Source organism: Stegostoma tigrinum, unplaced genomic scaffold (assembly GCF_030684315.1).
Source record: "Stegostoma tigrinum isolate sSteTig4 unplaced genomic scaffold, sSteTig4.hap1 scaffold_186, whole genome shotgun sequence".
Classification (NCBI taxonomy): Eukaryota; Metazoa; Chordata; class Chondrichthyes; order Orectolobiformes; family Stegostomatidae; genus Stegostoma; species Stegostoma tigrinum.
This window is the reverse complement of record NW_026728126.1, coordinates 3,347-28,596: the sequence shown is the minus strand read 5'-3', so window position 1 is coordinate 28,596 and position 25,250 is coordinate 3,347. Positions and strand designations below refer to the sequence as shown.

The window sequence follows — 25,250 nt, the reverse complement described above, 5'->3', positions numbered from 1 at the left end:
ACCTCTGTTTGGTTTCCCCGATGTAGAGGGGGCCACAATGGCAACAGTGGATACAGTCTACCACATGAGCAGATGTGCAGGTAAACATCTGTTTGATGAGGAAATTCTTCCTGGGGCCTGGGATGGGGGGGGAGGTATCGGGACCAGTGAATTTTAAACGTTGTGATGACAACATTTATGGATATGCAGGGAAAAGTGCTGGGTGTCGGGAGTGCTAGAGGGGAGTGTGGAGCGGATAAGGGGGTCACCTAAGGGTGGTGGGAAAAACGTCTTTGGTGGTGGGGTCGGATTGCGGATGGCAGAAGGGTCGGAGGACGACGCATTGAATACAGATGTTGGTGGGGTGGTACGTGAGGACGACGAGGACACTGTTTTGGTAGTTATTATGGGGTGCGGGTGAGAGGGATGAGTTGTGGGAAACGCGGGTGACACGGTCGAGGGTGTTTTTGACCACTGAGGAGGGGCAAGTTCCGGTCCTTGAACAACCCTCAACAGTTTCTCTTTCAATTCCTCCCACTTCCTACAGACAAAGAGGGTGGCCAGGGTAGCCAAATGGGCCCAAGCTATGCCTGCCTCTTTGGAGGTTACATGGAACGCTCCCTCTTCCGTACCGACACTGGCCCTCAACCCCACCTCTTCCTCCGTTACATTGATGACTGTATCGGCACCGCCTCGTGTTCCCACAAGGGGCTCTAACAGTTCATCCACTTCACCAACACCTTCCTCCCCAACTTGAAGTTAACCTGGACAATCTCTGATACCTCTCTCTCCTACCTGGACCACTCTATTTCCAACCACTGAGAAACAAATATCCATTTGAACTCCACCAATTCCCACAGCTACCAAGATTACACCTCCTCCCACCATATTCCTGCAACAATTCATCCCCTATTCCCCATTCCTTTGCCTCTGCATCTGCACTCACAGGATGAGGTATTCTATTCCTGTATATCTCAGATGTCCTCATTTTTCAAGGACCACAACTTGCCCCGCTCTGTGGTTGATAACGCCCTCGACCGTGTCTCCAGCATTTCCTGCAACAAATCCCTCTCACCCCACCCCGCAACAACCAAAACAAAGTCTCCCTCGTCCTGACGTACCACCCCACCAACCTCCGGATACAACGCATCATCCTTCGAAACTTTCAGATTCTCTGGGAGGCTACGGAGGAGGTGGCGGAGCCTTGGGCCTTGATCTTTGAATCCTCATCGTCTGCAGGTTTAGTACCAGAAGGCTGGAGGGTTGCACATGTTGAGCCCTTGTTCAAAGAGGGCAGGAGAGATGACCCAGGTCATTATAAACCCAGTGAGCCTTCCGTCTGTTGCAGGAAAAGTTTTGGAAAGGATTATAAGAGAGAGGATTTATAATCATCAAGCAAGCACCAATTTGATGGGAGATAGTCAACATGGATTTGTCAAGGGCAGGTCGTGTCTCACAAGCCTCATTGAGTAATTTTGGAAGGTGACCAAGCACGTGGATGAGGGTCGGGCAGTTGACGTGGTGCACATGGACTTCAGTAAAGCCTTCGATAAGGTTCCACATGGTAGGCTATTGGAGAAAACATGGAGACATGGGATTGGGGGAGATTTAGCAGGGTGGATTAGAAACTGGCTTTGGCGAAGGAGGCAACCAGTGGTGGTTGATAGAAAATATTCAGCCTGGAGTCTGGTTACTACTGGTTTGTCTCAAGGATCTGTTTTGGGACCACTGCTGTTTGTCATTTTTATAAATAACTTGGACGGAGGCATTGGTAGATCGGTTAGTAAGTTTGCAGATGACACTCAAGTCGGTGGAGTGGTGGACAATGTGGAAGAATGTTGCAGGTGACAGGTAGACTTGGATGAACTGCAGAATTGGGCGGAAAGGTGGCAGATGGAGTTCAATGCGGATAAATGTGAGGTGATTCACTTTGGGATGAATAATAGGAAGGCAGAATATTGGGTCAATGGAAAGATTCTTGGTAGTGTTGCTGTGCAGAGGGTGTCCATCTATGTCGATCCCTGAAAATTGCCATCCAGGTTGATAGTGCTGTGAAGGCGGCTTCCGGTGTTTTAGGTTTTCTTGGCAGTGGGATTGAGATCCAGAGCAACTGTCCAAAAAACTGGTGCGGTCTCATTTGCAATATTGCGTACAGTTCTGGTCGCCCCATTACAGGAAGGATGTGGAAGCATTGGAAAAGGTGCAGAGGAGATGTTGCCTGGTCCGGAGTGAAGGTCTTCTGAAGAAAGGCTGAGGGACTTGGGTCTGTGCTCATTGGAGAGAAGGTGGTTCAGAGGGGATTTAATAGAGACATACAAGATGATCAGTGGATGAGACAGGGTGGACAGTGTGGGTCTTTTTCCGAGGATGATGACGTCAGCTTGTATGAGGGGGCACAGCTAAACAGTGAGGGATAATAGATTTGAGATAGATATCAGAGGCAGGTTCTTTACTCAGAGAGTGGTAAGGATGTGGAACCCCCTGCCTGCCAATGCAGTTAGCTCAGCCACATTAGGGGCATTTCAACAGTCCTCGGATAAGCATATGGATGATAATGGGATCGTGTCGGGGGATGGGCTTAGATTAGCTCACTGGTCCATCCACATCATCGCAATGAGCAAAAAAGCACACCGTTGTCTCTACTTCACAGGAGGCTAAGGCAATTGCGTGTGCCCACAAGGGCAACTTTCATTGATGTACCACAGAAAGCATCCTATCTGGATGCATATCACAGCACGGTTCCTCTAGCAAAACAATCCCTAATTATTATGGCTCCTGCCTTTCTTCTTCCAGGCAGAATTGGTTCTGCTTTGTCATAACTAATGTGGGAGAAAATCCACGCTCAGTCTAAGTTAATTCTTCCAACAATTCAGATACCATGGAATACTGAGCAATGAGTTGGTGTGTGAGAAAAAGAGAGAGAGAGAGAGAGAGAGAGAGAGAGAGAGAGGGAGAGGGAGAGGGAGAGGGAGAGAGAGAGAGAAAGAAAGCCAGAGAGGTTGGGGGGTGGGGGAGGGAGAGAGAGCGCGCGAGAGAGAGAGCGCGCGAGAGAGAGACAGCGCGAGAGAGAGAGACAGCGCGAGAGAGAGAGACAGCGCGAGAGAGAGAGACAGCGCGAGAGAGAGAGACAGCGCGAGAGAGAGCGCGAGACAGAGAGAGAGAGAGCGCGAGACAGAGAGAGAGAGAGCGCGAGACAGAGAGATGGGCGATGAGGGAGAGAGGGAGAGACAGACAGACAGAATAGGTGACAGAATGTGAGTGTGTGAGCGCCTGCATCAGACACTGAGAGAGATGTTGCTCAGGTGGAGATAGTTGAGAGTGTCGATCACCAACAATCTCTCCTGGTCCACCCAGATCGTCGCAATGGGCAAAAAAGCACACCAAATGTCTCTATTTCCCCAGCAGGCGAAGGTAATTTGGAGTGTCCGCAAGGTCAACTTTCATTCATGTACCAGAGAAAGCATCCTATCTGGATGCATGTCACAGCATGGTTTGGCAACAGCTCTTCCTAAGACCACAAGAAACTGCAGAGTCATGAACACAGCATAGTCCATCATGCAAACCAGCCTTCCATTCGTTGATTCCACCTCTACTTCCCGCTGCCTCGGGAAAGAAACTGACATAATCAAAGGCCCTTCTCACCCCACAATTACACTCTCTTCTCCCTTTTTCTGAAGGGAAGATGTAAAAAAAGTTTGTATACATGCGTGAAAAGATTCAAGAACAGCTTCTTCACCGCTGTTATTGGACATCTGAATAGGACACTGAAAAGCTTAAATCTAATTTTGATCTTGCTCTCTGTGCATCTTCTCTGTAGCTGTCACTATGTTCCGTTTCATTAATGCGCCTTGTTTGATATCACCTGTCTATACTGCATGCAGAAGAAAACTTTACACTGTACCTGGGCACATGTGACAATTATGACTCAAATCAAGATAATAAAATGTGAGGCTGGATGAACACAGCAGGCCAAGCAGCATCTCAGGAGCACAAAAGCTGACGTTTCGGGCCAAGACCCTTCATCAGAGATGCTGCTTGGCCTGCTGTGTTCATCCAGCCTCACATTTTATTATCTTGGATTCTCCAGCATCTGCAGCTCCCATTATCTCTGACTCAAATCAAATTGACTGTGTGCAAGAGAGAGGTGAGCATATGATTGTGCTCAAGAGTGCAAAGACAGTGCATGAAAGTGTGTGTGTGCGCACGACAGAATGTGTGTGCCAGTGACTGTGCTTGAGAGTGTGTGAAAGGGAGTTCGCACAAGAAGGGAGTGTTACAGCATGCATGAGGGAGTGAGTGTGTCTGTAAGTGTGAGTGAGCTTGACAGCAAGTGAATTTGCAAACCTAAGTGTGTGAGGGAGAGATTTGTGGTAGTGTGTGTGTACTTGAGAGTGAGAGCATTGGCAAAAGATCCTGCGACAGTGCATGCAAGTGTGCCACAGAATGTGTGCAAGACCGTGTACGACTGTGTGACGGTATGGAGTATGAATGAGTGAGAATGTGACAGAGTGTGTTCGTGAGAGACTGTGTTCCTGACTTTTTTTTGTGTGTGTTTAGTGTGTTTGTGCATGAGGGACAGAATATGCATGTGCAACATAGTGTGACTGTGAACCTCTGTTGGTGCCTGTGAGTGAAGTGATGGGGGAGAACAGGGAGAGGAGAGATAAAGACAGAGAGAGAGGGAGACAGAGAGAGAGAGGCAGAGAGAGAGAGAGAGAGAGAGAGAGAGAGAGAGAGAGACAGAGAGAGAGAGAGAGAGAGAGAGAGAGAGAGAGAGAGAGAGAGAGAGAGAGAGAGAGAGAGAGAGAGAGAGAGAGAGAGAGAGCGCATGAGAGAGAGAGAGAGAGAGAGAGAGAGAGTGCATGAGAGAGAGAGAGAGAGAGAGCGCATGAGAGAGAGATGAGATGAGGAATTAGAAATGATGGGTGGTCAATACCTGGAGGAAAAAAAGAACAGTGTGTGAGTGTTAAGAGAAGCCGCTGGATGTAATACGGAGGCTATTGTTTTATTGATTGTACTAAATGAAAAGCAAGTGTCACCTCTCAGTGTTAGGGGACAGGAGATGTGCATTGGAGAAGGAGATATCGTCAGCCTTGTCAGAGACAGCAGACAAGTTGCAAATGCATAGAAACTGACATTAAAGCTTTCTTCTCAATGTGTAAAGAGGTGAGACAAATATGACGAGTCAATATTGTACCTTTGCGCTCAGTAAAATCATAGAATCATGAATCAGAGAACCCTCACAGTGTGGAAACAGGTCGGTCAGCCCAACATGTCCACACTGCCCCTCACAGCATCCCACCCAGACCCATCCACCTATAACTCACCTAACCTACACATCACTGAACACCGTGGGAAATTTAGCATGGCCAATCCACCGACCTTGCACATCTTTTGACTGTGGGAGCAAACTCGAGCACCCGGACAAAACCCATGCAGGCACATGGAGAATGTGCAAACTCCACACAGAAAGTCACCAAAGGGTGGAATTGAGACAGTGGTGTGAACCAGAGCCACTGTGCTCTATATTATGCGAATTCAGCTGCAAGAATTTTTTTTTAAAGAAGGGAAACTTACCATCGTCACAGGATTAGAGTGGTTTCAATCTTCTATCAGCTTTGAGAACCTTATCCATATCTGCCTTCACAAGGGCAAGGTGATGGTAATGGTGTGAGACCGGTTAGTATGCAGCAGCTCGCCGTGCAAAACATTAACGGCACTTTCATTGCTTTTTTCCTAGGGGCATAACAGAAAGACAAGAACATGAAAAAATCCTGAAATCTTTCTCCAATTTCAATCTCAAAGGGACCATCCGTTCCTCAAAAGTCATAACCAAACTGAACATGGGCCTCCTGCAGTGCCAAAAATGATGCCACCCCAAAGTTGCAGGAACAGCAACTCATATTCCGCTTGGGAACCCTGCAGCACAATGGACGTGGCTGACAGCTCTGTCAACCACGAATGCAAGGAATGCTCAGTTGAGGAAGAATGCAGACATTTCGGAATCCCTCCAGCAGAAGATGATATCATTAGAACAAATGGATCTGTCTGGACAGTCCTGTTTGTAGATTTTGGGAAGTAAGACTCTATTGTTTGTCATCCAGGATATGGTTGAGTGATCATATTCAGACTGAAGAGACCAAGAATGTGAGGCTGGAGAACGGGTGCAGAACCATGCCTCTCGGAATTCCTGTGCGTGTCTATGCTTGGCTTGGGCTACTACGGTTACCTTGTCGCAGTGTCCTCTGAGAGGCGTGATTCTACACCCATAATGCAACCAACAAACAGATACAATTGGACCCCCACACACAAACCCATACAGATCAAAACCGGAAATGACAGTACTCATGGTAACAGACTGGACAGTGTCAATTCCAGACAGAGTAGAATAACATCGTTTCATTGGAGGCTGTACTGATGATGTCACCGACCATGGTGACGAAACGTCTGAATGAGAAGAAGCCAGCTCGGCGAGCAAGTTCACAACCTCAATCAGAGAACTGGCTGTTTTGAACTACCTTGTTCAAGAGTTTCAGTTTTGATTTTGAATGTTAAATCTCGCTCCCACATCGGGATGGAGGATTACTGTTAACAGCTGCATTCTAACTAATTCATATCGAATCATTATTGTTTTGACCAGTCTTCGGGTCAGGCTCCCTCGGTGACTGAGTCTCCCAAATTGTTAAGTTCCCTCGTGAAAGACTCCCCTTCTTTACACACCCAACTAGATCCACCTCAGTTGGTATGAATTAAGCTGATTAAAAAGGATCTTTGTCTTGTGGATACCTTCCTATGTTTCAGAAGGAGTCAAGATAACTCAGGGTGACACGGTGACTCAGTAGTTAGTAACGCTACCTCACAGCACCAGGGACCCGAGTTCCATTCCAGCCTCGGATGACTGTCTGTGTGGAGTTTGCACATTCTCCCCTTGTCTGTGTGGGTTTCTGCTGGGTGCTCTGGTTTCCTCCCACAGTCCAGAGATGTGCAGGTTAGGTGGATTGGCAATGCTGAATTACCCACAGTGCCCACGGATGTGTAGGTTAGGTACATTAGCCATGGGAAATGCAGGCTGACAGGGATAGAGGAGGGGAATGGGGATGGGTCTAGGTGGAATGCTCTTTGGAGGGTTGCTGTGGGCTTGTTGAACTGAGTGGCCTGTTTCCACACTGGGGATTCTATAAAACTAGCTTCTCCTGAACTCGTGAGAGAGTGAGTTTATCAATTGCTAAATGCAACAAGTCATAAGGCACCACAAATATGCACAAGTTAGAAACAAGAAATTAGCTCAAAAACCATAAAAGTTAAGAGGGATACGGATACTTCAGCCTTTGGATTGTTTGTGAAGAATAGAAAGTGGGATGTTGTGGCCACTAAGTTGGGCGATCCCCGTAATGTTGATATGAATTCAGCAGTTAATTTTGAGATTCTTGTTGAAATTCTTTTGACCCTGTTTCCCTTTTGACATTGCCCAGGTTTGCAGAGCTCAGACCAAGAGATTTTCTTTTCTTCTTACCTGCAGCATATGGCGATGAAACGGCTGTCCCAGAGCCGTGACCTCCGCAACTCCTGAGACCACACGAGCACATTCGCCCAGGAATACACACGGACTGAGACGAAAGAACTATCGGGATAACAATACTCAGCGTGGTACTGGAAAATACAGCATGTACAAACAGAAAACAGCTGTAAATAGTGTCAAGAGGTGAAATCAAGTGATAAAGCTAAATTCATGGCTCTTTGCTTGCGTGCTCATTGTATTCAGAACAAAATCAACAAATTAATAGCACATTTCTAGGTTGACGGGCATGATTTTATAGCTATTACAAAGACATGGTTACAAGGAGGTCAACACTGGAGCTAAGTGCGCAGGGCTATACGACATTCCAAAAAGACAGGCAGGAGGGAAAGTGACTGTTCGCAAAGAAATTAGTATGAGAGCAAGAAACGATCTTGGATCGGAAGATGTAGAATCCAATTTTATTTATTTGTTAATGGGAGGAGGACATCCCTAGCTACGCAGTGTTTATTGTCCATCCCCAATTGCCCAGGGGACAGTTCAAAGTCAATCATATTGCTGTGGGTCTGCAGTCACGTGGGCCAGATCATGTCAGGGTGGCAGTTTCCTTCCCTAAAGCACATCAGTGAACCAGTTGAGTTTTTCTGACATTTGGCAATGAATTCATGGTCATCATTATATTCTTAATTCATGATTTTCTTTTATATTGAATTCAAATTCCACCATCTGCTGTGCTGGGATTTGAACACAGGTCCCCAGAATGTTATCTCAGTCTCTGAATTAACAGTCCAGCAATAATACCACTAGGCCATTTCCTCCCCCATCGTGGAACAAGAAAGCCTGCAGCTGATTCCCACTTGGGAAAAACAGTGAACCAGGAGCTTCTTAAATGGGTGATCGCATCTCCTTACATTTTAAGACAGCCATGGATAATCAGGACCTTGTGGGAAGGGACGAAATTGGGGGAGGGAAAATTACATCAGTGTTAGGTAGGAGCTGAGCAGTATTAATTGGGAGGAGCTTTTATTGAACAAGTCAACATTTGATCCGTGGGAGTTATTGAAAGACCTGCTCTTCAGTTCAGAACTGGCCTATTCCAGGGAAGGAGGAATGACAAGGATGGCAATCTAAGGACGTACGGACATAAGAAATAAAACAGGAGTAGGCCATCTGTCTCTTCCAGCTCGTTCCGCTGATCTTTTTTGCGGACTCAGCTCCACTTACCCTCCCATTCACCATAACCCTCAATTCCTTTCCTGTTCAAAGATCTATCTGTTTTGGCTTTCAAAACATTCAACAAGGGAACCTCAACTGTTTCAGTGGGCAGAGAATTCCACAGATTCACAACCCTTTGGATGAAGAAGCTCATCCTCAACTCAGTTTTAAATCTGTTCACACTTATTTTGAGGCTGTGCCCCCGAGTTGGAATTTCGCCCATCAGTGGAAACAATTTCCGATCCATTTGTTTCATAATTTTAAAAGTTTCTATTAGATCACCCCTCATTCTTCTAAATTCCAGTGACTGCAATCCTAGTCTACCGCATCTCTCCCCATACAGCAACATTTTTAATTCTGGAATCAACCTCGTGAACCTCCTTTACACCCCCTCCAGTGCCAGGACATGCTTTCTCAAGTGAGGAGACTAAAACTGTACAAACTACCCCACACCAAGCCTCACCAGCACCCAAAACAACTGTAGCACACCCTCCCGATTTTTAAACTGCATCACTCTCGCAATGAAGGACACTATTCCATTTGCTGTCTCAATTACCAGCCGCATCTGCAAACTACCTGATTCAGACACAAGGCTGCCCAGCTCCCTCTAGGAGCAGCATGCTACAATTTTTCACCATTTTAGCAAGACTCCATTTTTCCATAATTGCTACCAAAATGGATACCCTCACATCTACCATCATTGGACTCCATCTGCTAGGCCCTTGTCCATTCACTTAAACTTTCTGCATCCTTCCGCAGATTTTCATCGTCCTCTTCAGACTTTACTCTCTCACTCATTTTAGTGTCATCTGCGAACATAGAAAAATACAGTGCAGAACAGGTCCTTCGGCCCTCCATGTTGCGCCAACCTGCGAACTAATCTAAGCCCGTTCCCTCACACTATCCCATCATCATCTATATGCTTATCCAAGGACTGTTCAAATGCCCTGAATGTGGCTGAGTTAACTGCATTGGCAGGCAGGGCATTCCACGCCCTTACCACTCTCTGGGTAAAGAACCTGCCTCTGACATCTGTCTTCAATCCATCACCCCTCAATTGTAGCTGAGCCCCCTCGTACAAGCCAACATCATCATCCTAGGAAAAAGACTCTCACCGTCCACCCTGACTCATCTTTCTCTGATCGTCTTGTATGTTTCTATTAAAGGCCCTCTTAGCCTTCTTCTCTCCAATGAGGACAGACTCGAGTCGCTCAGCCTTCTCTCATAAGACCTTCACTCCAGACCAGGCAACATCCTGGTAAATCTCCTCTGCTCCTTTTCCAATGCTTCCGAATTCGTCCCGCAATGGAGCGACCAGAACAGGTCGCACGAGCGTTTTGTGCAGTTGCAGCATGACATCACGGCTCTGGTACTCAATCCCTCTACAAATAAAGTCTAACACACCGCATGCCTTCTTCACAGCACTATCAACATGGGTGGCAACTTTCAGAGATCTATGCACATGGACGCCAAGGTCCCTCTGCACATCCACACTACCAAGAATCTTTCCATTGGCCCAGTATTGTACCTTCCTATTATTCCTCCCAAAGCGAATCACCTCACATTGAACTCCATTTGCCACCTTTCCGCCCAATTTTGCACTTTATCCAAGTCTCCCTGCAACATGCGACATTCTTCCACATTGTCCACCACTCCACCGACTTTAGTGTCATTTGCAAACTTACTAACCCATCCACCTATGCCTGCGTCCAAGTCATTTATAGAAATGACAAACAGCAGTGGGCCAAAAACAGATCCTTGAGGCACACCACGAGGAACCGGACTCCAGGCTGAATATTTTCCATCAAACACCACTGGTTGCCTTTTTACCGAAAGCCAGTTTCTAATCCAAACTGCTAAATCTCCCTCAATCACATGGCTCCGTATTTTCTCCAATAGCCTACCATGTGGAACCTTATCAAAGGCTTTACTGAAGTCCATGTACACTACGTCAACTGGCCTTCTCTCATCCACATGCTTGGTCACCTCCTCAAAATCTCCATGAGGTTTGTGAGACACGACCTGCCCTTGACAAATCCATGTTGACTATGGCCAATCAAATTGTTGCTTCCGAGATGATTATAAACCCGATCTCTTATAACCCTTTCCAAAACTTTTCCTGCAACAGACGAAAGGCTCACTGGCTGTAATTGCCTGGCTCATCTCTATTGCCCTTCTTGAACAAGGGCACAACATTTGCAATCCTCCAGTCCTCTGGTGTTAAACCTGCAGACAATGAGGACTCAAAGATCAAAGCCAAGGGCTCCGCCACCTCCTCCCGAGCTTTCCAGAGAATTCTCGGAAAAATCCTCTCAGGCCCAGGGGATTTATCTAGCTTCACACCTTCTAGAATTGATAACATCTCCTCCTTACTAACCTGAATCCTTTCAAGTCTAATAGCACGTATCTCAGTCGTCTCCTCGATGATATTCTCCTCTTCCTCAGTGAAAACAGATGAGAAATATTCAGTTAGCACCTCTCCGATCTCTACCCGGTCCACACACAACTTCCCACTTCTGTCTTTGATTGGTCCTATTCCTACCCCAGTCATCCTTATATTCCTCACATACCTTGAGAAAACTTTACGGTTCTCCTCTATTCTACCTGCGAATGACTGCTCAGGACCCCTCCGTGCTCTTCTTAACTCTCTCTTTAAATCCTTTCTTGCTCATCTGTAATTCTCCATCGCATCAACTGATCCATCTCATCTCAACATCACATAAACCTCGCTCTTCTGCTTAACACGAGATACAATTTCTTTAGTAAACCATGGTTCCCCTACCTTATCACTGACCCCTGCCTGACAGGGACGTACCTATCAAGGACACGCAATATCTGTTACTTAAACCAGCTCCCCATTTCGATTGTCCCCATCCCCTGCCTCCTAAGTCTTGCCCAATTATAATTGCCTTCCCCCATCTCTAAGTCTTGCCCTGTGGCATGTTCCTCTCCCACTCCATCGCTAAACTAAACGTAACCGAATTATGGTCACTCTCTCCAAAGTGCTCATCTACCACTAAATCAAACACCTGGCCTGGTTCACTGTCAAGTACCAGATCCAGTGTGGCCTCCCCTCTTGTCGGCCCTTCGACGTACCGTGTCGGGAAACGCTCCTGCGTGCATTGGACGAAAACTCATCCATCCGACGTACGAGGGTTACAGCATTTCCAGTCAATGTTTAGGAAGTTAAAGTCTCCCAGAATGACCACCCTGTTCCTTTCACTCCTGCCCAGAATCGTTTTGCCAATCCTCTCCTTCAGATCCCTGGAACTTTGCAGAGGCCTATTAAAAAACTCCGAGCAGCGTGGCCTCTCCTCTCCTGTTTCTTACATCAGCCCATACCACCTCAGTAGACCAGTCCTCCTCAAAAGTTTTTTCAGCCTCCGTTATACTGTCCTCGACAAACAAAGCCACACCTCCCCCTTTTTTCCCACCTTACCTGATCTTACTCAAAGATCTGAACCCTGGAACCTGCAACATCCAATCCTGACCCTGCTCTATCCATGTCTCCGTAATGGCCACAACATCGAAGCCCCAGGTACCTATCCATGCTGCAACCTCACCTCGCTTATTCCGGATACTCCTGGCAGTCAAGTAGACACACTTCAATTCAGCTTGCTGTTTGCCAGCACACTCCTGTGACACTGAGATCCTGTCCATGTCCTCTCTATTCTCTTTCTCCTGTGTACTGAAACTACACCACAGTTTCCCATCCCCTTGCTAAGCTAGTTTAAATCCACCCGAACAGCACTAGCAAATTTCCCGCCCAGGATATGAGTGCCCCTCTGGTTGAAGTGGAGACCGTCCTGTTTGTACAGGTCCCACCTTCCTCAGAATGAGCCCCAATTGTCCATGTACCTGAAGCCCTCCCACCTGCAGCATCCCTGCAGCCACGTGTTCAGCTGAAATCTCTCCCTGTTCTTTGCCTCGCTATCACTTGGCACGGGTAACAAGCCAGAGATAACCACTCCGTTTGTTTGAGCTCTCAGCTTCCAGCGGAGCTCCCTGAAATCTTGCCTGACATCCCTATCCCTCTTTCTACCTATGTCGTTGGTACCTATGTCGTTGGTACCTATGTGGACCATGGCTTGGGGCTGGTCACCCTCTCCCTTCAGGACCCCAAAGACACTATCCGAGATAACACGGACGCTAGCACCTGGAGGCAACGCACCAATCGTGAGTCTCTTCGGTTCCAAACAAGCCTTCTATGTGTCCCTCTAACTATTCAGTCCCCAATGACTAACGCTCTCCTCCTATACCCCCTTCCCTTCGTTGCAAGAGCGACAGACTCTGTGCCAGAGACCTGCACCCCAGTCAGTATTGAGGTAATGCCTCATCGTAAGGAGGTCAGAATTGACGGAGTGGCAGATATTTAGAGGGTCAGTACTGAGGCAGTGCACAACCGTCAGAGGGTCAGTACTTCAGGAGAACCCCATTATCAGAAGGTCAACACGAATGGAGAGTCACATCGTCAATGGTTCAATCCTGAGGAACACTTCATTATCATAGGGTCAGTCCTGAGGCAGTGCTTCATTGTCAGAGGGTCAGTATTAAGGTTTAGAATTGAGGGAGTGCTATCTGATTATGTCACTCTGACAATGAGGCACTGCCTCAGGAATGAGCCTCTGACAATGAGGCACTTTCTCACTTCTGAATCTCTGACAAGGAAGCATTCCCTCAGTGCAAACCCTCTGTATGGACCCGATGTCAATGAGGCACTCGCTGAGTACTGACCCTCTGACAAAGTTCCAATAGCTTACTACTGACCTTCTAATCATGTGCCCCCTACCCCATTTCTAAATCTGTTACATTGAGGGCACTGCCTCAGAACTGACACACTGGCTATAAGGCAGTCCGTAAAGACTGACCCGCTGATCATGAGGCTGTCCCTCAGTTAATGACCCTCTAAATATGAGGCACTCCCGTAATTCTGACCGTCAGGAGCTACCTCAATGTTGACTCACTGATATAGAGGCACTGCCTCAGAATTGACATGCTGACTATGGGGCACTTGCTCAGGACAGACCCTCTAAGAGAGCTGCAGGTTTGATATTAGAGCAGTGATGCACCGCGAGCAGGTCAGTATTAAGGGAGTGCCACACAGTCAGTGGACCAATATTAGGGGAGTGCCACACTGTCAGAGGATCACTCTGAATGGAGTGCTGCACTTGTGGTGAGTGAGTACTGAGGCAGTGCAGCAGTTATTTCAGAGAGAGTGCTGTATTGTCAGAGTTTTGCACTGAGGGAGTATCACACAATCAGAGGTCCAATATTAAGGAAACACTGCACTGTTGGAGGGTTGATATAAAGGGAGGGCTGCACTATCAGAGGGTTAATGATGTGGGAGTGCTGAAATATCACAGAATCAGTCCTGAGAAGTGCTGCACATTCAGAGAGTTAGTGCTGAGGGAGTGGTCTAATGTGAAAAGATTGATATCAAGGGGCACTGCCGAAGGATCAGTAGTGCAATCCTGTCAGAAAAACAATATTGAGGGAGTTCTGCTGTGTCAGTGGGTCAATATTACAGGATTGCTACACGATCCACGTATCAATGTCAGACGGTCAGTCCTGAGGGAGTGCTGCACTGTTGGAGGGCCAATATGGAGTGTGTGCGACACTCAAGAGGATCATTTTGTTGGACTTGTGCACTGTCAGAAGTTCAATTGTAAGCAAGTGCCACACTGGTAGCGGGTTAATATTATGGGAGTGCTGCACTGTCAGACGGTTAAAGATGAGGGAAAGCTCATCATCTGACAGGGCATCACTCCCTTCAGACGAACCCTCAGGCGGTGCAGCACTCCAACAAGTTAGTTTCAGAGGCATGTTGTCCCATCAAATTGACCCTCTGAGACAGGAGCATGCACTAAATATCGACCCTCTCACAATGCTGCACTGCCTTAATATAGGCCCTCTGGCAGGGCGGCTCCCTTTCAGTACACACCTTCCAACAGCACAGCACTCTCCCATCATTGACCCTCTGACAGTGCAGTACTCTCTTAATACTCCATGTGTCACACTGCTCGACACTGTTGGAAGGTCAATACTAAGAGTGTGCTGCACTGTTAGACAGTCAATGATGAGCTAGTGATGCATGTGCGACATTCCCTCAATTCTTATCCCATTACAATGAGGCACTGCATTAGTATGGCCCTCTGACAAAGTAGCACAGCTTTAGAACTGACCCACTGATCATGAAGCTTTCCCTCAGTACTGAACCTCAGAGTGCTCCTCAGCCACAACACTGACTCTCTAATCCTGCAGTACTGTCTCAATTCTGACCTCAGTCCCGACCCTGTTACATTGACATTGCAGTTCTTCCTTACCATGGACACTCTGGCCATGGGACACCACTGTTGGCCCTGTTGCAGTGCAGAATTCACTGACACCCTCTCCCAGACCTTCAATACTGAATGTCTGATAGGACTGCGAGCAGCTGACTCTGACAGTGCAGCATTCTCTCAGTATCGACCCTCTGACAGTAATTAGGGGACTGCTGCATTGTCAGAGAGTCAGGACTGAGGAAGAGCTGCACTATCAGAGGGCAAATATTAATGGAGTTGTGCACTGTCACAAATTCAATATTAACAGAGGGCTACACTGTCAGAGAATCAATGATGACGGGGCAGTGCGTTGTGAAAAGACCTGTAATAAAAGGCATGCGGCCTGTCAGAGGGACTAAACGGAGAGCTTCACTGTGAGAGGGCCAACATTAGCAAATGCTCCAGTCTCAGAGGGTCAATGTGATGGGAGTACATCTCTCTGACGTTATCTTGTTGGCGGGTCAGCGCTGACGTAGTGCTGCACCGTCCGAGGGGTCGGAGAAAGGGAGTGATGCACGACCAGGTGATCAGGGAGTGCTGAAGTGAGGGGGTCGTCAGCGATAAGTGGGTGAGCTCTGAGGGAGTGCAGCACAGTGTGGGGTCAGCACTGCGGGAGTGCTGTTCTGAGGGGGATCAGGACTGAAGGGGGTCAGCACTGAAGCAGGTCAGCGTTGAGGGAGTGCTGCACTGAGGGGTTCAGAATAAAGGGTATGCTACACTGAATGGGTCAGAAATGAGAGGGGGGTCAGCACTGAGGGAGAGCGGCACTTGAAGATGATCAATATTACTGTGTCCTGCACTGTGAAAGGGTCAGTATGAAGGCAGCACTGCAATATCAGAGAGGCAATGATGAGTGTGTGCTGCACTGCTGAAGGGTTAAATTTGAAGTGGTGTCCCACGGCCAGAGTGTCAATGGTAAGGGAGCATGGCATTCTCAGAGTGTTATTGCTGAGAGAACACCAGTATGACTGAGGGTTAATACTGTGGCAGAGATGCACCGTCAGAGAATCAGTCATCAGAGAGTACGCAGTGTTGGAGGGTCAGTACTGAGGGAGTGTTTCACAATCAGAGCGTCAGTTGTCTGGCAGTGCTGGAAAAGCTCAGCAGGTCTGGCAGCATCTGTGGAGGCAAAAACAGAGATAACATTTCGGGTCCAGTGACCCTTCCTCAGGACTGTTCTGAGGAAGATCCCCAGTTCTGAGGAAGGGTCAATGGACACGAAACGTTGAATCTGTTTTCTCCTGCACAGATGCTGCCAGGCCTGCTGAGATTTTCCGGCAACTTTCTTTTTGTTCCCGACTTACAGCATATCCGCAGTTCTTTTGTTTTTTATGTCTGGCAGTGCTTGTTTGCTTGTGACCTTCTAAAGCACAGCACACCCATAATCTTGGCCCTGTGACAGTCCAGCACTCCCTCAGTACTGATCCTCCAACAATGGAGCATTCCTTCAATACTGACCAGCAGCGCAGCACTTTATTTCTGAGAGTAGTCTGAAAGAAACTACCTTTGCTTACCCAGAGACACAGGGAGAGCAAGTGCGTCTTCTGTAGGTGACTCAGGATGTATTGTAACCTTAACAAGTCAAACAGTATTTCAGATTAGTTTATAATTAAAGATTATTCTAACTGTCTTCCTGGAAAAGTAGTCCCTACAACATGGGGCTGATACTAATACACTCACTCAGAAGTGACCCTCCAGCAAAGCAGCCCTGCCTCAGAACTGACCCTGTGACAATGAGCTACTCCATCAGCAGTGAATCTGTAATCACGTGGCACTCCCTCAATTCTGAAAACATTACACTGAGGCACTCCTACAAAGGCCTCTGCGTTTTAGGGATTATTTACAGTCATCCCTGTGTTTTACAGGTTATTGAAAGGGGTCACTGTTTTCAGGTTTATTTTCACCCTCCAATCTTGCAGCACTCCCTCAATTCAGGCGTGTAGCAGTAATGTCTCCAGACTGAATCTCGAAAAGTGTTGCAAACGCTCAATTCTGATCTGCTCAAAATGAGCCACTGACTGAGTATTGGCCTTCTGACAAAAAGTCACTTATTCAGAACTGGCCTTCTGACAATGTGACACTCGTCCACATCTGACCCTCCAGCAATGAGGTACTGCCTCAGAACTGATCCGCTGACAGTAAAGCACTGCCCCCTCAGTTCTGACCCTCTGACAGAGCTGCAATACTTCAGGACTGAACTTCTAATCATCTTGTACTCCAACTCTGAGTCCAATGCACTGAGCTACTGACTCAGTATTTACAGTCTGCTCCTCATACACCCTCAGAATTGACCCTAAGGCAATGTGACCCTGCCTCAGAACTAACTCTGTGACAATGAGGCACTTACTCAGCGCTGAATCTCTAATTGTGTAGCACTCCCTCAGTTTTTAGGCACTCCTTCCAGACTGGCACACACTCAAGGCTGATCCTGCAGCAATGAGGAATTGCCTTACAACACAGCCACGAACAACATGGCCCTCTTTAGGACAGTGTCTGATCACGAGGCATTCACTTGGTTCTGAGCCTCTGACAATGAAGCACTTGCTCAAGTCTGACCACATTAAAATGAGGCACCCTCAAACTGATCTGAAACACCTCAGTTTCGACCTTCTGATGGCTCTGAAATGCCTCAGTTTATATCCTCTGACCGGTCTTTTAATTCTGACACAATTACAGTGAAGGTCAGCCTCCGTGCTGACACTCGGAGTACATCACTCCCTCTGACAGTGTTGCACACCCTGAGCATCACTGACAGTTTCGGCGTTCCCTTAATATGGACCAACTCACAATGCAGCACTCCCCTGACATTATTATTTATATTGACGATCTGACAGTACAGCCCACCTCAGTGCTGACCCTCCGACAGCGCAGCATTCCCTCATTACTCACCCTCTGATACTGTAGCCCACCTTTGGTAATGACACTCTGACAGTGTCACACTCCCTTACTATTGGCCCTTCAACAGTGCAGCACTCCCTCAATGATGACACTGTAACGATGCAGGATTCCCTCAGTCCTGGCTCTGCAACAGTCAAGCATTCAATCAATACTGACCCTCTGTTAGTGCAGCACACCCCTAATATTGATCCTGTGACAGTGCAGCACTCCCTTAATATTGGCCTTCCGACAGAGTGGCACTTTCTTGACGAAGACACTCTGACAATACAGTTTTCCCTCATTGCTGATCCTCTGGCAGTGCAGCATTCTGTCATCATTGGCACCTTGCCAGTGGAGCTACATGCTTCTTATTGACCCTCCAGAGTGCAGCACTGCCTCTCTACTGACTCTACAACATTAATATTGATCCCCGAACGGGAGGTTCTCTTTCATACCCACCCCCACAAAGAGAAGCCCTCCCTCATCTTTAACCCTCTGACAGTGCAGCTGTTAATAAACAGTGCAGAGGGTTAATATTAACCCGCTGCCGGTGTGGCACTCCGTTACAGTGCCGAACTCCAACAAAGTGATCATCTGAGTGTCGCGCACACACTCAATATTGACCCTCCAACAGCGTAGCCCTCCCTCAGAACTGACCGTCTGACATCCATACACTGATAGTGTCGCAATTCTGTAATATCGACCCCCACCGACGCAGCAGAACTCTCTCAATATTGGCCTTCGGACAGTACTGCGCTACTGATCCTTCGGCGGTGCCTCTTGATATCAATCCTCTGACATTATAGCACTCCCTCAGTACTAACTCTCTGAACGTGCAGCACTCTCTCAGGTCTGATTCTGCGCTATTTCAGCACTCCCACGTCATTAACCCTCTGACAGTGCAGCACTCCCTTTATATTATATTATATTTATCAACCCTCCAACAGTGCACTATTTCCTTAATATTGGACCTCTGATTGGACAAGCTGACAGCATCTCATGTTCTTTATCGACAGAGAGTCAGTTCTGTGGTAGTACCTCATTGTAATGGGTCAGAGTGGGTCTAATCAGTCCAACCCCAAACCTAACTGCGGCTTCAGGCCTAAGCCTAGCCTCAGGCCTAACACTCACCCTCAACCTAAGCAGAAGCCTCAGCCCCAAACCTAAATGTGGTCTGAGCTCTAACCCTAACCATAGACTCAGCCCGAAGCCTAACCTCAGCCTTAACCCAAAACCTCTCCCGAGCCCTACCCCGAACTCCAAACTTAACCTCATTAGTCACCCGAACACAAGTCTCATCCCACACCCTAACTCTACCCTCATCCAAAACCTCGTCCAATCCTCACACCTAACCCCTAGCCTTGGTCCTAACCCAAACCCTAACCCTCGCCACCCTCTCACGCTAACCCTCATTGTTAATTAGTGAGTACTGAGGTATAGCAGCACTGTCAGAGCATCAGAATAGTGGGAGTGAACTATTGTCAGACTGTCGATACTGAGGCAGTGTCTCATTATAGAAGGGTCAGAATTGAAGCAGTGCCACACTAACAGAGACTCAGTACTGAGGTACTGCAACAGCGTCATAGAATCTGAACTGTGGGCGTGCATTATTGTCAGAGGGTCATGATCTGAGGCAGTGTCTCCTTGTGAGAGGGTCAGTACTGACAGAGAGCCTTCCTTGCCTGACAGTCAGTACTGAGGCACTGCTTCTTTGTCAGGGGGTCTGGAGGGATAGTGTCTCATTGTTGGTCAGTCCAGTGTGAGGCAGTAGCTCATTGGTGGAGGGTCAGTCCTCAGGGTGGGCGGATGATGTGGAGGTGCTGGTGTTGGACTTGGGCGGACAAGGCTGAGTATTGACACGCTGCTACAAATGCACTCTCTAGTGCTGACCCTCTGATAAAGGCAAACTCCCTAATTGCTGACACTCTGCCAAGTAGGCACTGGCTCAAACAGACCCTCTGACAATAGGCCACTGACCCTCTGAGAGAGCTGCAGGACCTCAGTGAGGCAGTGGCACTCCTTGAATTCTGATCCCATTACAATCAGGCACTGCGTCAGTACTGACGCTCTGCCAAAGAGGTACTGCCTGAAAACTGATCCAATGACAATGAGACACTCCATCAGGACTTACCTCTGACAGTGCTACATTACCTCTGTACTGACCTTCTGAAATGGGTGGCACTCCTTCAATTCTGACCCCCTTACAACATAGCCCTGCTGCAGTGCCGACCCTCTGACAACAGTGCATTCTCTGAAGCCTGATCCCCTCAAGATGAGGTCATACTTCAGTATTAACACTGACAAAGAGTCACTTCCTCTATATTGACCCTCTCATTGTGCGGCACACCCTCAGTTCTGATCTTACGACAATGGGGCACTTTTGACCAGCTGACAATGGTGCTCTCCCTCAGTTCTGACACCTCCACAGTTCTGCACTACCTCTGTACTGACTCTCAGTACTGACCCTATTCTGATCCATTACAATGAGGCGCTGCCTCACTTGTGGCTGGATAACAGTGATGCACTCCATCGATTCTGCGCCGCACACAGTGCTGTAATACTTCCGTACTGCCCTGTAATTGTGTGGCACTCCCTTAATTTTGACCCCCTTACACTGAGGCTGTGCCTCAGTATTCACCTCTGAAAATAATGCACCCCGACAGATCTGGCCCTCTGATGCTCCTGCAATAACTTAGTTTTTATCGGCTCGTCACGTGGTTAGCTTCACTGCTGATGCCATTACACGGAGGCAGTTTCTCAGAACTGACCTTCTAACAATGGCACTCCCTTCGGACTGTCAGATACAGCCACACTACCTCCGTTTTGACCCTCTCATCACGTGGCAGTCCCTCAATTCTGAACTCCTCACAAGGAGTCGCTAACTCAGTACTGACCCTCTGACAAAGCGGCACTCCCTTAGGGCTGACCTTGCACCAAGCAGATACTGCCTCACACCAAACCCTCTCGAATAATGAGGCACTGCTTCAGTACAGACCCTCTGACAAAGACGCACTGCCTCAGAACTGACTCTCCAGCTATGGCGACCGGCCACAAAACGGACCTGCTGACAATGAGGTCCTTCCTACCATCTCGAATCATGTGGCATATCTCTAATCCTGTGGCCCTCTCTCAGTTCTGTCGCCATTGCATTGAGGCATTCCCTCTTCGTTGATCCTCTGAACTCCCTCAAGACTGACCATCCACCGTTGATGCACTACCTCAGATCTGACCCACTGACAGTCCTACAAGCTGTCACCATTCCATGTAGCATTCCAGCAATTCAGACCCCATTTCAATGAGACGCTGTTTCAGATGGTCACTCTGAAAACGAAGCGCATTCTCAGGACTAAATCTCTGAAACTAAAGCACTTCCTCAGTACTAACTCTCTGGCAGGCAAGTATTGGGGGTTAGGTTAGGGCTGAGGTTAGACTTGGAGCTTAGGCGAGGGTTGGGGTTGAGGCTAAGCGTTAATTGGGGCTGTGTGTTACGGTTCATTTTAGGGCTGAGGCCATAGCTCGTGGTAGGGCTGAGGCTCACTTTAGGGCTGAGACTAGATGTTTGGTCTGAGGATCAGCATTAGGGCTGAGGATAGGGAGGGTTTACGCTGAGGATAGGGTTAGGGTTAGGGTTAATGCTGAGGTGAGGGTGAGCCTGAGGCGAGCGTTTGTATGGGTTTAGGGCTGAGGCTGGGTTTAGAGTCAGGGTTCGGGCAAAGAGACGCTGCCTCAGAACTGACCTGCTGACAATTAGCCAGTACCTTAGGTACTGATGAGCTAATAAAAAGGCCCGCTCTCAGCACTGACACTGCAGCAATGAAGTCTTGCCTCACAACTAACTCACAAAGGGCTCATAATTGAGCAAGTGCCGAATGATGAAAGGGTGCGGACTGAGGTATTGCACAACTGCCAGAGGGTCAGAACTGAGGTATTGCATCATTATCAGATGGTCAATACTGGAGCAGTGGCCCACTGTAATAGGGTCAGAAAGGTCATACTGAGGTCTTGCAAGATAGGGTCAGAACTGTTGGAGTGATTCATTATCAGAGGGTAGGCACTGAGGCATTGAAGCATTGACAGAGGGTCAACACACTGTCTGTATTGAACATGTGGCAATAATGTTCTGACTCCATAACATCAAGGCACTGCCTCAAAACTGACCCTTAATACTGACCCGTGCACAGCGCTGCATTGCCTCAGTCGTGATGCTGCATTCGTGTGGTACTAGCAGTTCCAACCCCATGAATAGGATGGGCTGAAGGGTAACATTTCTTGATATTTGAGAAATGGTTGACTTTGAATGAGTCCTGTCAGCATTTCTGTTTTACAGTTAGTTTTATTTCTGTAACTGGTTTTTTTCTTTGCCAAGTCGTTTGTTACACCGGAGCAGAGGGAGCATTTTGTTCCTCGGCACTGGACGTCATCTCGGAATGAGACCGCGAACGGTGTCAGGAACAACCTCAGCCTCCAGGCCAGCCGTTGATCGAGGGGTCCCTCACGGCCACAAGAACATGAGGCTTATTCTTTTTTACTCTCTACTTGTTATTCTTTTTAATTACTCTTTCTCCATCTTATATTTCCTCAATAAATGTTCATCTTTCAGAAAATTGGCAAGCATTCCTTTAACTGCACTTGATAGAATCACAAAAGAACCACTTCGATGCACGCTGTCATCAAAAACACACCATTATTATGAGGTACTGCCTCAGCATTGATCCTCTGACAATATCGCACTCCCACAGATTTGACCCTTTGACAACGAAGCAAGGCCTCGGTATTGAAGCTCTGACAATGCTTCAATCCCTCAGTTCTGACCATCTGACAAGGAGGTACCTTTATTTCTGACCCTCTCACAGTACCAATATCTCAGGACTGACCTTCTATTTGTATGGCATTGCCTCACCTTAGAATGAGGTGCTGCCTCAGTCTTGACCTTCTGACAATAATGCACTCCCACACTTCGGACCCTCTCATATTGCTGCATTTCCTCAATACTGACACTAAAAACGTGTGGCAGATCTTTAGTGCTGATCCTTTTACAAGGAAGCATTGTCTCAGTATTGACCATCTGACAATGATGAACTCTCACAGGGGTCAGGACTGAACCCCTGTCAATGAGGCACTTCTTCAGTGCCCGCACTCATTATTCGCCTTCTGACAAAGCTTCAATACCTCAGTACTGACCCTCTCACAGGGCCGATCTTCTGTCAAATCTAGAGAATTAATACAGAGGAGGTGTCTCTTATTAGACGGTCTGCCTGAACTCTTGGTTGAAGTGTTCAATAAATTGCTACAACCTGAAAGAAGTAATTCTTCCCTGAATTAATAGGCAACCAATTTGAAAATGTGGCCTCTGGTCGTAAAATCTTTCACAAATGGGAGTAATCTCTACGGATATACACTATCAAGCCTCTTAAGAATCTTAAATGGCGAAAACATAAGATTTTTTTCAATCTTATAAACTCCAATGAATGTAGCCCAACTTTCCTAAGCATAGCAATCCCCTCCGCCATTTCCGAAATCAACCCAGTCAACATGAGGTGTCCGGCCTCCGCAGCACTCGCTCTGTGGCTGTACGTGACTTGTGAGTTACCATCCTGCTGCTACGACTCTACTTCTATTTACGATGCAGTCCTCCGTCCATCCGAACATACTACCCTTGAACACACGGGCTCTTTTCTTTTGAGACACCTTATGAGCTGTACCTTATCAAATGCTTTGTTGAAATCTCAATGTACTACATCAACTGGTGGTCCTTCATCAGTAATGTTTGTTTCCTTCTCAAAGCACTGTAGCAAGTTTGTCAAGTATTATTTCCCCTTTATGAAAGGATGTTAACTCTGTAGGATGTGAAAGCACACTCGGTACCCTGTTATTTCATCTTTCATTGCCGGCATGAACATCTACCCAGGTTGACCTAAATTGGCAATACTTGCTTACTATTTTGTCCAAGTATCTTTGAAATAATGGTGTTATGTTCACAATCTTTCAACCCTCTGAGAATTTTCCACAATCTAAGGATTCTTGGAAGATTATCATCAGTGCCTCCATTGTATCTGCAGCTGCGTTCTTCAACATGAGAGGATACAACTCATCACACCCCTTGGATATTTTCTGTACTGATTGGAGTTATGTTTGGAATTCTGTGCAGTGACATTCACTTTTAACAGTTTGCTGAATACTCCCAGGAACAGAAATTGTCATCCAGCTGCAACTAAACTAAAGCTTTCAGCACAGAAGCAAGTCTTTCAATTCATTATGAACCTCTTAACTCCTGAAAAGGGCAATACGATTTGCCTCAGTCCATAAATGTTCTTTCTCCAACATCCTGAGATGCATTATCCGTATTTCTTCAAATTTACCACAGATTCTGTTTCACTCACCCTTTCAGCAATACGCATGACAACAAATCGGCATTTTTAGTCCCCCTGCAGCCTCCGTTGCACACGTGCATTGTTAGCTGATTATTTATTTGTGTGCCTGCTTTTTTGCTCGAATGGATAAAGGTAAATTTCTGTTCTTTTGTCATCAGAACTATTGCCTCCTCACTCTCATCTTCCTTGTTTTATCCTGTGCTGGAATATTTAATTTGTTGACATATCTGAAATATGTTCTTGAATGGATCGGGTTTTGTAACATTGCATTCCCCATAGACCATCTACCGATGCTGTTGCTTGTTCTAACAGTTATTATCTCGCAGAGTGGAAAATGCAGTTTGAAAGCAATGGAACGTTATCGATGAAGAAGTTGATGCATAAATTGGTGCAATCTACTAAACTACAAACTCACCTTCAATTCTTTCTCGGTCAGAGCATTATGCCGGCACAAATGAATCGCGTTCTCAATGGGACTTCCAAAACCATGGAATTGAATTTGCACATTGCATTTCTGAAGAGGGAAGAAGAATCAAAGTAGTATCGTGATGAAGCTTCCAAGGTGATGATTGTGTCCTTCAATGAACGCAAAAGTGACTCTTAGATTCATGGAAATATTTCACTACTTCTATAGACATGAAAGGCAAACATTCTCCCTGCAAATGACCCAGTCTCATTTTATCGTATCTTTCTGATTTTACACGCCATGGGATAATCATTGCAGTGTAACAGAAATGTTGATCATGGAAATTTATCACTGTTTTCATAAATAATGGCAAATTTTCAACATCTTGCAATTGTATGAAGGCTCAGTCTCATCACACCTCGCCTGCTGCACAAAGACATTCTTCCACTGCTTTGAATGTAAGGGCTCAAACAAAACACAATCATGACACAAATGCATCAACACACTACTTTCAATAGGATCTGATATCCTTGCCAGGCACTGGAGGGGTTGCGGAGACTGGTGAG

At 47.1% G+C, this 25,250-nt stretch overlaps 1 long non-coding RNA gene across 4 annotated transcripts in view; it reads right to left on the bottom strand.

The window, feature by feature from the left end:
• Positions 1 to 24,846, bottom strand: part of LOC132207867 (uncharacterized) — a 519,454-nt gene extending 494,608 nt beyond the window's left edge. For 3 of the 4 annotated variants that reach the window (XR_009443926.1, XR_009443928.1, XR_009443927.1), the window contains exons 1-3: positions 24,694 to 24,846; positions 7,493 to 7,629; positions 5,557 to 5,715 (exon numbers count right to left, since the gene is read on the bottom strand). This is a non-coding gene — a long non-coding RNA (uncharacterized LOC132207867). The remainder of the gene's footprint in view (positions 1 to 5,556; positions 5,716 to 7,492; positions 7,630 to 24,693) is intronic. The other variant, XR_009443929.1, reaches the window with a different exon arrangement.
• Between the last annotated feature and the right edge of the window lie 404 nt (positions 24,847 to 25,250).